Here is a 9,177-nt window from a genome sequence, read left to right on the forward strand (position 1 = left end):
GGAGGAGGTACTGGGTGTTTTGGGTCTTGTTTTGTTTTTAATTCAGTAGTGTAGTGAATAACAAACTAATTGGAAGAAAGTATATATAAACTTAGCACCACTTTTAAATGCCAACAGTAACTTGGAGGTGAATTTCCTGTGTGGTGCCAACATTTAATGTCTTTCTAACCTTATATGTTTTAAATGATGAGAAAATGATAGCAAAAATGCAAACATATGTCCTTGTCCCTTTCTGATTTTTTAAAAATTTTATTTAAGTCCAATGCAGGGCTCAAACCCACAATCCTGAGTTCAAGACCCAGCTGAGATCAAGAGTTGGAGGCTTAACCAACTGAGCCACCTAGGCACCCCTGTCGCCTTCTGATTCTAGAATACATTTCGCAAGTTTTGGCCATAGGTGTCCATACCGAGGGGTTGGATAAATACCAGTACAAGACTTTCTTATTGCAGCAAAATGTACATAACATAAAATTTACCATTTTAATCATCTTTAAATGTACGGTTCAGTGTCATTAAAGACATTCACACTGTTGTGTTACCAACACCACCATCCATCCTCAGAATGTTTTTTATCTTCAAGACGGACTTTTTTGATGGGGGCAAGTTTAATTCCCCCCGCCTGGTACTTGGACTTCTTTTACTTCTCACATTCTTTATATCACAGCCTTCTCATCTCAGTGCTTCCTCCAGGCTTACACGCAGAAGTCCAATGTGAGGGGGGTTTAGGTGACCGAATGGATGGGGCAGATCCTCTTTTACTTCATCTCCAAAGTAAAGAAATAATTACAGGTGGCTTCTGGTTTCGTCCTCGGGACACTATCATTTAAAAGGTCCCCAAGAAACTGTATTAATTCAGGGCCACCCTGGTGACTTGCATTTCTTGGATGTGGGCTTTCACAGTCTTGAACCAAAGTCATTTCCACCCAGAGGGGAAGCCGCAGGGCCTTCTCTAGGGTATGGGAGACTCCAGACCAAGCCAGTGTAGGATCTGCCCGGCCTCCGGGAGAGAAGAGCAGTTCGATTCAAGGGGCATTCACGTTAATTTTCCGAGGATTTCCCTGCAAGTGAATTTTGTATGAAAATAATTATTGTTCTATATCGGATGATTTTCTCATATTTTAGTGAGATCAAAGAAGACCCTTTTAGTTCTGTCCAAGCTAATCTTGGGGAGGAAAAAAAATCTAACTTCTGAGTACTCTGGAAATGTTGGGAATTCCACATTAAAGAAGGTATATTTTTGAACTGATAACTAAGCTGATATGTGAAAACCTATACAAATATAAGTATAGAAATGACTAATTCAGAATTGGTGTCAGCAGTTTCCTCAGATGGTGTGATTGTTTTCATAAGAATGTGCCTCACACTGCTTAAGCCTAGTTACTGTGTAAAACAAAAAATAACAATCTACATTTTCATAGATCTAAAATTTTAAGTCTGTTGGGTTTCTTGTCATTAAGTTGACTACTGTTTCATTACCTAAATGTTGACTGTATTTAGGTACACTTTTCTCTATAGACATTCAGTTTCCTTCAAATCCTATTTTCTTCACAAGAATTATTTCACAGTCAGACACAAAATTAAGTGGGTCCAAATTGTGTAATCACCTTTGTGTTATTTGTGCAAAATAGTTGGGTCTTCCCTTAATTCACTTTGGTTTTAATCCCATCCTATCCTGTAGGCTGAGGAAATGAAAGCTTATCCGGATTACGTGTACATTTAACATCAACGTGGTTTGTAAGTAATGGAAAGCCGCTCGCTCCCGTACCCGACCGACAGCCCCTGGACCCAAGTCCCTGCGGAACAGCCAGAGCTGTGTGCCATGTGTCTGCACTGGCAGGTCAGAGACTGTGTGCGGAATCGAGAGCTCCATTGGAGCGAGGTTGGTGCCAAGCTAGCTCGGGTGGGTGAGCCACACATGGGATTTCAAGTTTCATCCCGGCTGGTGTCTCTGGAGAAATACTGTTCTCTGTTTAAAAACCAGCTTTCTCGGGGGTTCTCAGGGGTGGTGAGGGGGGCGCCTGGCTGGCTCAGTTGGTAGAGCATGCGACTATCTCAGGGTCGTGAATTCAAAGCCCCATGTTGGGCATAGAGATTACCTTAAAAATAAATAAATAAATACCCAACTTTCCATGTATAATTCATCTATTGGTCCTCACAGTCAATGTCATCGGGGCGTGGGTTTAAGTCATTTTGCTTCCGTCAGGGTCACTTATTTGTGATGATTCTTGGCAAGCTTAAGCCAAGAGGAGTTCCTAAAATTAAAAAAGAAGAAAGAAAGAAGAAAGAAAGAGAGAAGAAAGAAAGAAAGAAAGAAAGAAAGAAAGAGAGAGAAAGAAAGAGAGAAAGAAGCTTGCTTTAAGTACTTCCAGTTCGGTCTAGACGGGCTGTAGAACCCATCTGCACAGGCGGCCTATTTAAACCAGGAATGTGTTCCGAGAAGCATTCCTAAGTACAGAAATATTTTTCCCATTGAAATAACTTATTTGTAAATAAAGTTTTTTTTTTTTCTTGCTCCTAACTTATAAAGCCTCGCATGGAATATTTAGATGGAACCAAATAGAGGTCGGTGGTTAAAACTAGGTGCGAGCGAAGCATTTTACAGTTTTGCTCACCCTCAAGTTTAAAAAGGTGGAAGGTGGGTCAAATCGGCAATGCTAAAATGCTTCGTGGACACCGTACAGCTTTACTCCAGTGCACCTTACCGACGATCAACAAATTTATCAGGACAAACACAAAAGCCTGAGACTTTCCTGGCCCCATTTCTTGTTATCACTGCCATCCCCAAGGACAAAATCTGGGAACTGCTTGGGAACTGCTTTGCGCACCCGTCAGCATGTGCGTGAATTCTCTTTGGGTGCTGGCTTCTCTGCTGTACTGAGCATCGTGGAAAGGGCCGCAGGGCCAGGTGAAGAGAAGCAGCTGATGTAAATGGACTGACAGCTGGAGCAAAGACCTGAAAAGTTGCTTGAATGTTCTGGAACTTTCAGTGTGTGATTCCAAGTAGACATATTCATGACTCTCTTAAATAAAAAAGGGGCAGAGATGAGCTGATGAATGGTGAAAATGATGCTTGTCATAAAATATTTGTATCCTTGTAGGTAAATGGGAGAGATAAATATATCTCTCTTATCAAAAGTGATCTTTGGCTATCATTTAACATTCTAGATAGGTTAAAAGAAAAACTCAGCCCTGGTGGATGTGTGATCTACGTTTAATGCACTAGCCAGCAGTAGGTAAATGAGAAATTAATGTTTCCACTTGGTTTATATTTCACAAGGTAATAATGGAACACTTGTGTCTGCTCACGAGACCCGTTATATTTAGTAGTTGCATTTTCGGCTGTCCCTCCTGTAGGTCTTTACAAGTGCGGGTGACTGTAAAGTTACTCTATGAACTGTACAAGAAAAGGAAACACTGCACAATTCTCTTTTTAGAGCAGGAGGGAAAGTGGCTTTTTCCCTTTGAAAATGGTGGCAGAGCAGTGCTTTTAAAACTATTTATGGTGAGGGACAAGTTTTTAAATTTTCCAATGCTTTGCAGACTGGCACTGTTGTAAAAATACCATAAAAATGTTACACCGAGATCAAGTTGCTATAAAAGTTTCTAAATGCTTCCTCTCCGTTTCTGCATGTGTTACTGCAGACTTGCAGCAAAGGGTTCACGGTATAACACTGGTCTAGAGAGCACACTTTAAGAGCACTAAACCAGGAGTCTCAGGCAGGAACCAATAGATTCTGATGCTATTTATCTAGGAGCTTGGGATTTTGCCTAGATTTTGAGCAGTGCATTTTTATTGTTGTTTTGTGGGTTTTTTGCTGTTCCTGGTGCAACCAAGCCGCTGTGTGGAGTTGTGCAGTGCGTGCCTTGCTCAGGGCACCTCACCGAGGTGGCGAATGGGGCTAGGATCGCCCCTCCAGGCTTTCATAGGTTTCTACAGACTCTTAGCAGAAAGTAGCAAGAACCTCATGTTGATTTCAGTTCTTGGTGCTAACAAAAGTCGTCATCGTCACACTTTATTTCGTTACTGGATTTCAAGCTCCTATGGGAAGGGACGTGGGTCTTGTGTCATTGTGAGGAGAACAGTGCTCATACAAATATCAGATGAATTCCAAATCACGAGTTGATGAGAGCCACGCACAGCTGTTACCACTTAAACAAGCAAGGACTCTAAGAGTGTGAGTATTTCCCCCTGAAATTTCTTTTTATTGATCCAGGACTTAAAGAGAGCTAGTTTTTAGACATCCTGGGGAGAGAAGCTTCCTGAAGTTAATGATACCCTGGCATACTCATCCAGTCAGTGTGACCTATGGAAAGTCCACAGTAGACATTAGAGGTCAAACCAAGTTTTGCAAACATTGTATCTCTAGTGAGGTTAAAAGTATCCAAGGTCACTGATTTCACCCAGAAACAGGTTTTTAAATAAATTATGTCTCATGAAAGAATGTTATGAAGTGGGGTCATAGACTTCTGAAAAGGAACAGAACCTTAAGACGTCCAGGGAACACACGTGCCACGTTCCATGCCCGTGGACGACGCCTGACCTCAGCCTGGACTCTGCTGAGCCTCCGTGCAGGTCCCAGGTTGGCGACAGTGAGGGAGGGTCAGGCTGGTGTGGCTACTGGGAAGCAAGAGCATGGGCAGCCTGAACCTGCCAGCCCATGGTGGGAACACTTGTGTGCATCTCAGATGTTTATCAGAGTCAGAAGCAGAAGCACACACCCAAAGTGCACACCTGAAGTCAGAAAAAATGAGGTGCTAGAAGCTTACTACCAACACAGAGGACAATACCTCTCGGTGGCAGGTGAAACAGGAGGGCGTGATTAAGTAACAGGGTTTTCCACCAGACTGCTAACCAGATACACCCATTATATCTTGGTTCCTGACGGTCTTCGCAGCTCCAAAAGACCGCCGCTCTCCTTGGCCTTTGCAGGACTCATGTATGGTGGGCCGAAGAGGGGCCATGGGCTAAATTTCTGCTGTAAGGAAGAGCTTTTGGACAAATCCATGAATTCCAATTCTTTGTGGCCTTTATTGTGAATGAGCAACGGTCAGGAGCTTGAGTTGCTATTTTATGATTAGTAGGAAATATTGCTGAGTCTAAGTCTTGTCAGGAATGCAAGAAACAGGAGTTCCGGACATACTTTGGTTCTGTTCCAGCAGTGTGGGCTGTGACGACAGAAGCTCACGGAAGTGAGTGTGACAGGGAGAATCCCACAGAGCAACAGGGAGGGATACAGCCAGTTCCCGGGAAGGAGCCTGGGACCTAGAGAGCCAAGAATTAAGGGTTTCAGCTGTGTCTCTCACGGAGCATATGAGAGATGGTCTCACCGCTCACGATCTCACTGCCTCAGTGCACACATGTTTTCTCCCTTCCTCCCCGCCCTCCTCGGTCTCTCTCCACCTAGGTCTCCCAGTCTTCTCCTCCTGGCGCACAAGGCTGCTCCTTCCGGCGAAGGAAACCGCGTAGGAGTTCATCAGTGTACACTCCCGTCAAGTAGCATTTGAGTGGCTCAGCCCACGCCGGGCCCCTGAACCACATGCCCCACTCTAGCCAATCACCCGTGGCCAGCGCGTGAGGCCAGAGCCTCGGCAGCGCGGATGCAGAATTTCTGGGAAGCGGGCGTGAGCACGGCGTGCCTTGACCCCTGTCTATGACGTGTGGAGAGTGTTACAGCTCAGGTGCCCACCTGAGTGACCTTCAGCGACCGAGGAAGAATCTAACTGAGATCACCGTATAATTAAGGTTAGTAACCTTACCGGTGAGCATCCTCACCGATAAAAATGTTAGTGAGTTCACTGAAGACGAGCCAAGACAACTGCCGGTGGCACCGATGCCACAGCGTGAGCCTCACACAAGGTTGCGCGCCTGAAGTCGTGTTCTCAGGGGTCGGGGTGGAAGATCAAAAGAAGAAAAAGTCGCAGGTGCCCAGAGCAATTACCTGCCTGCGCAGGTGTGTTGCTGTTGATCTGTTTAAATAGCTGAGAAGATACACACGTGGTATTTTGAAATTGCAGACCAGGGGCGTTGGGCCTCTGACTCTTGATTTTGGCTCAGGTCATGATCTTGGGTCCTCAGAACAAGCCCTGGGTGGGGCTCTGTGCTCAGTGCAGAGTCCACTTGAGATTCTCTCCCTCTCCCTCTGCCCCCCCCCCCCCCCGCTCTCACTCTCTCTCGCTCTCAAATGCAGACCGAAGTCCTGAGAGCTTTCCTGCAGTATTTTGACACGAAGTGGATTACAAGTCCTCTAAACCTTCCCTGGGTACATTTTCAGCAACCCTTTTAGTCTGCAGTGGGTTAGGTCTGTAAGGCATTCCGGCTCAGTACTTCAACTTCATGTTGCAAAGGTTAGATTTGGCATTGTCTACTTCCTCCAGGTTCCATGACGACTTCCTTAATTTGTTGTTCTCTTTGCGCCACGGGTAGTAAATTTCCATGGGGGCGGAAGGTGGCTCCCCCACTCTTAGGTGTAAGCATGAAGGTCAGATCTGATTGTCTGGAATCTCAGGCACAGAATTCCCAATAGCTCTATCAAAAGTTAGTTTTATGTTTACTGTAATGAATATTGTTTTCCCTATGCCTATTATGACTTCTACAGGATATTATGTTTGTTAAGACACAGCCTGGAGCCAGGAAACAGAGGACCCAGACCCTCAGAAGCGTAAATCTGGTGATGGTTCTCATTGGTCAGATTGTGTTTGTGGTTTTCTAGCCATTAAGTAAATAAAAACAGTGGGAAATCTTCGGAGGACCTCATGGTGGATATCAGAAAAGATAGTTTGGTATTGTAGATGGGTAATCCACTAAATTTATTTCTGGACCAATATGTATTGGAGACATTAAACTTATCTGCATCTCAAAGGTTAACAATACAGCTAAACTAAGCCAAGGGCAGTTTTGGCTTAAAAAAAGCATGTGCTTCTGCAAGCACATATACTAAAATTGGAACAATACAGAGAAGATTAGTGTGACCCCTGCATGCGGATGACATGCAAATTCCTGAAATGTTCCATATTTTTATATAGTCAATACTATTGTCATAATGTTGTATGGTGACTGATGGTAACTATACTTATTGTAGTGAACATTGGGTAATGTATGGAATTGTTTTTTTTTTTTTTAATGATTTTTTATTATATTATGTTAGTCACCATACAGTACATCCCCGGTTTCCGATGTAAGGCTCGATGATTCATTAGTTGTGTATAACACCCAGTGCACCATGCAATACGTGCCCTCCTTACTACCCATCACCGGTCTATCCCATTCCCCCACCCCCCTCCCCTCTGAAGTCCTCAGTTTGTTTCTCATAGTCCATAGTCTCTCATGTTTCTTCCCCCTTCTGATTACCCCCCCTTTCTTTATCCCTTTCTTCCCCTACCGATCATCCTAGTTCTTATGTTCCATAGATGAGAGAAATCATATGATAGTTGTCTTTCTCTGCTTGACTTATTTCACTTAGCATTATCTCCTCTAGTGCTGTCCATGTTGTAGCAAATGTTGAGAACTCATTCTTTCTGATAGCTGAGTAATATTCCATTGTATATATGGACCACAACTTCTTAATCCAGTCATCTGTTGAAGGGCATCTCGGCTCCTTCCACGATTTAGCTATTGTGGACATTGCTGCTATGAACATTGGGGTGCATATGGCCCTTCTCTTCACTACGTCTGTATCTTTGGGGTAAATACCCAGTAGTGCAATGGCTGGATCATAGGGTAGCTCAATTTTTAACTTTTTAAGGGACCTCCACACTGTTTTCCAGAGTGGCTGTACCAACTTGCATTCCCACCAGCAATGTAGGAGGGATCCCCTTTCTCCACATCCTCTCCAACAATTGTTGTTTCTTGCCTTGTCTATTTTTGCCATTCTAACTGGCGTAAGGTGGTATCTCAGTGTGGTTTTGATTTGAATTTCCTTGATGGCTAATGATTTTGAACATTTTTTCATGTGTCTGTTAGCCATTTGTATGTCTTCATTGGAAAAGTGTCTGTTCATATCTTCTGCCCATTTTTTGATTTGTTTATTTGTTTCTCGTGTATTGAGTTTGAGAAGTTCTTTGTAGATCTTGGATACCAGTCCTTTATCTGTAGTGTCATTTGCAAATATATTCTCCCATTCCGTGGGCTGCCTCTTAGTTTTTAATGTATGGAATTGTTGAATCACTATGTTGTACACCTGAAACTAATATGACATTGTATGTCAACTATACTTCAATAATAAAAACTATAATAAATACAGAGAAGAGGAAATATTTCTTGCAAGTTAATGATCATCAAGACCTAAAGAAATGTGTAAATATGCTGCACGATGTAATGAAAATCACAATAACGAAAGCAGTCAGACTTAAACCCTTATCCCAATGACCTCAGTCACGAAGCTGAAAATCCATGTGGGAAGAAGTAAGTACCGTATTAAATGGATATTACTGGTGCTGTACCCATAGTTACTTACTGTTTACCCAGAGTTCCTTACTCCAGCTCAGGAAAAATAAGTAAATCAATAAATACAGTGAAATAGTTTCAAATGGTTCCAAACCATCTTCCTTACTGTACCCCTAAGCCACCTCCAGATAATGAGACTTTCAGTGTCAGGTTTTTTTTTTAAAGATTTTATTTATTTATTTGACAGAGAGAGAGACAGCCAGCGAGAGAGGGAACACAGCAGGGGGAGTGGGAGAGGAAGAAGCAGGCTCACAGCAGAGGAGCCTGATGTGGGGCTCGATCCCGTAATGCCAGGATCACGCCCTGAGCCAAAGGCAGACGCTTAACCGCTGTGCCACCCAGGTGCCCCTCAGTGTCAGTTTTTATGTAGAATTAGAGGCAGTAATAAAAAGTTGTAACCAAAGGCATTTTCAAATGGATGAAAGAAAACAGACGTCTTCAAATATTAACTGGAAAAGAATCTCTCTGCATAAAACCACTTTAAGATGTTTATAAAGTTTAGGAATGTAAGCAAAGACATGTGATGGAGGACAACCTCTTCAAAATTGTAATACTGCCTCCAAGTTCCTATTTGTAGATTGATGGTCCCAAGGAGATACACAGTTAGATTAACATACTGCGTACCATTGTATATCAAGAGAGCAGGAAGTTCAGCATCATCTACGTGGCAGGCCAGAAAGCTATTAAATCCTTGTATACAGAGAGAATCAATTGTCACACTGAATCCTGACCTT

At 43.2% G+C, this 9,177-nt stretch overlaps 1 non-coding gene across 1 annotated transcript; it reads left to right on the forward strand.

Moving 5' to 3' along the window:
* Positions 1-6,913: 6,913 nt before the first annotated feature.
* Positions 6,914-7,017, forward strand: LOC113260969 (U6 spliceosomal RNA). Its single transcript, XR_003318194.2, has one exon. It is a non-coding gene; the product is annotated as a U6 spliceosomal RNA (small nuclear RNA).
* The last annotated feature ends 2,160 nt before the right edge of the window (positions 7,018-9,177 follow it).

This window comes from Ursus arctos, unplaced genomic scaffold, assembly GCF_023065955.2.
Source record: "Ursus arctos isolate Adak ecotype North America unplaced genomic scaffold, UrsArc2.0 scaffold_15, whole genome shotgun sequence".
NCBI classification, from domain to species: domain Eukaryota; kingdom Metazoa; phylum Chordata; class Mammalia; order Carnivora; family Ursidae; genus Ursus; species Ursus arctos.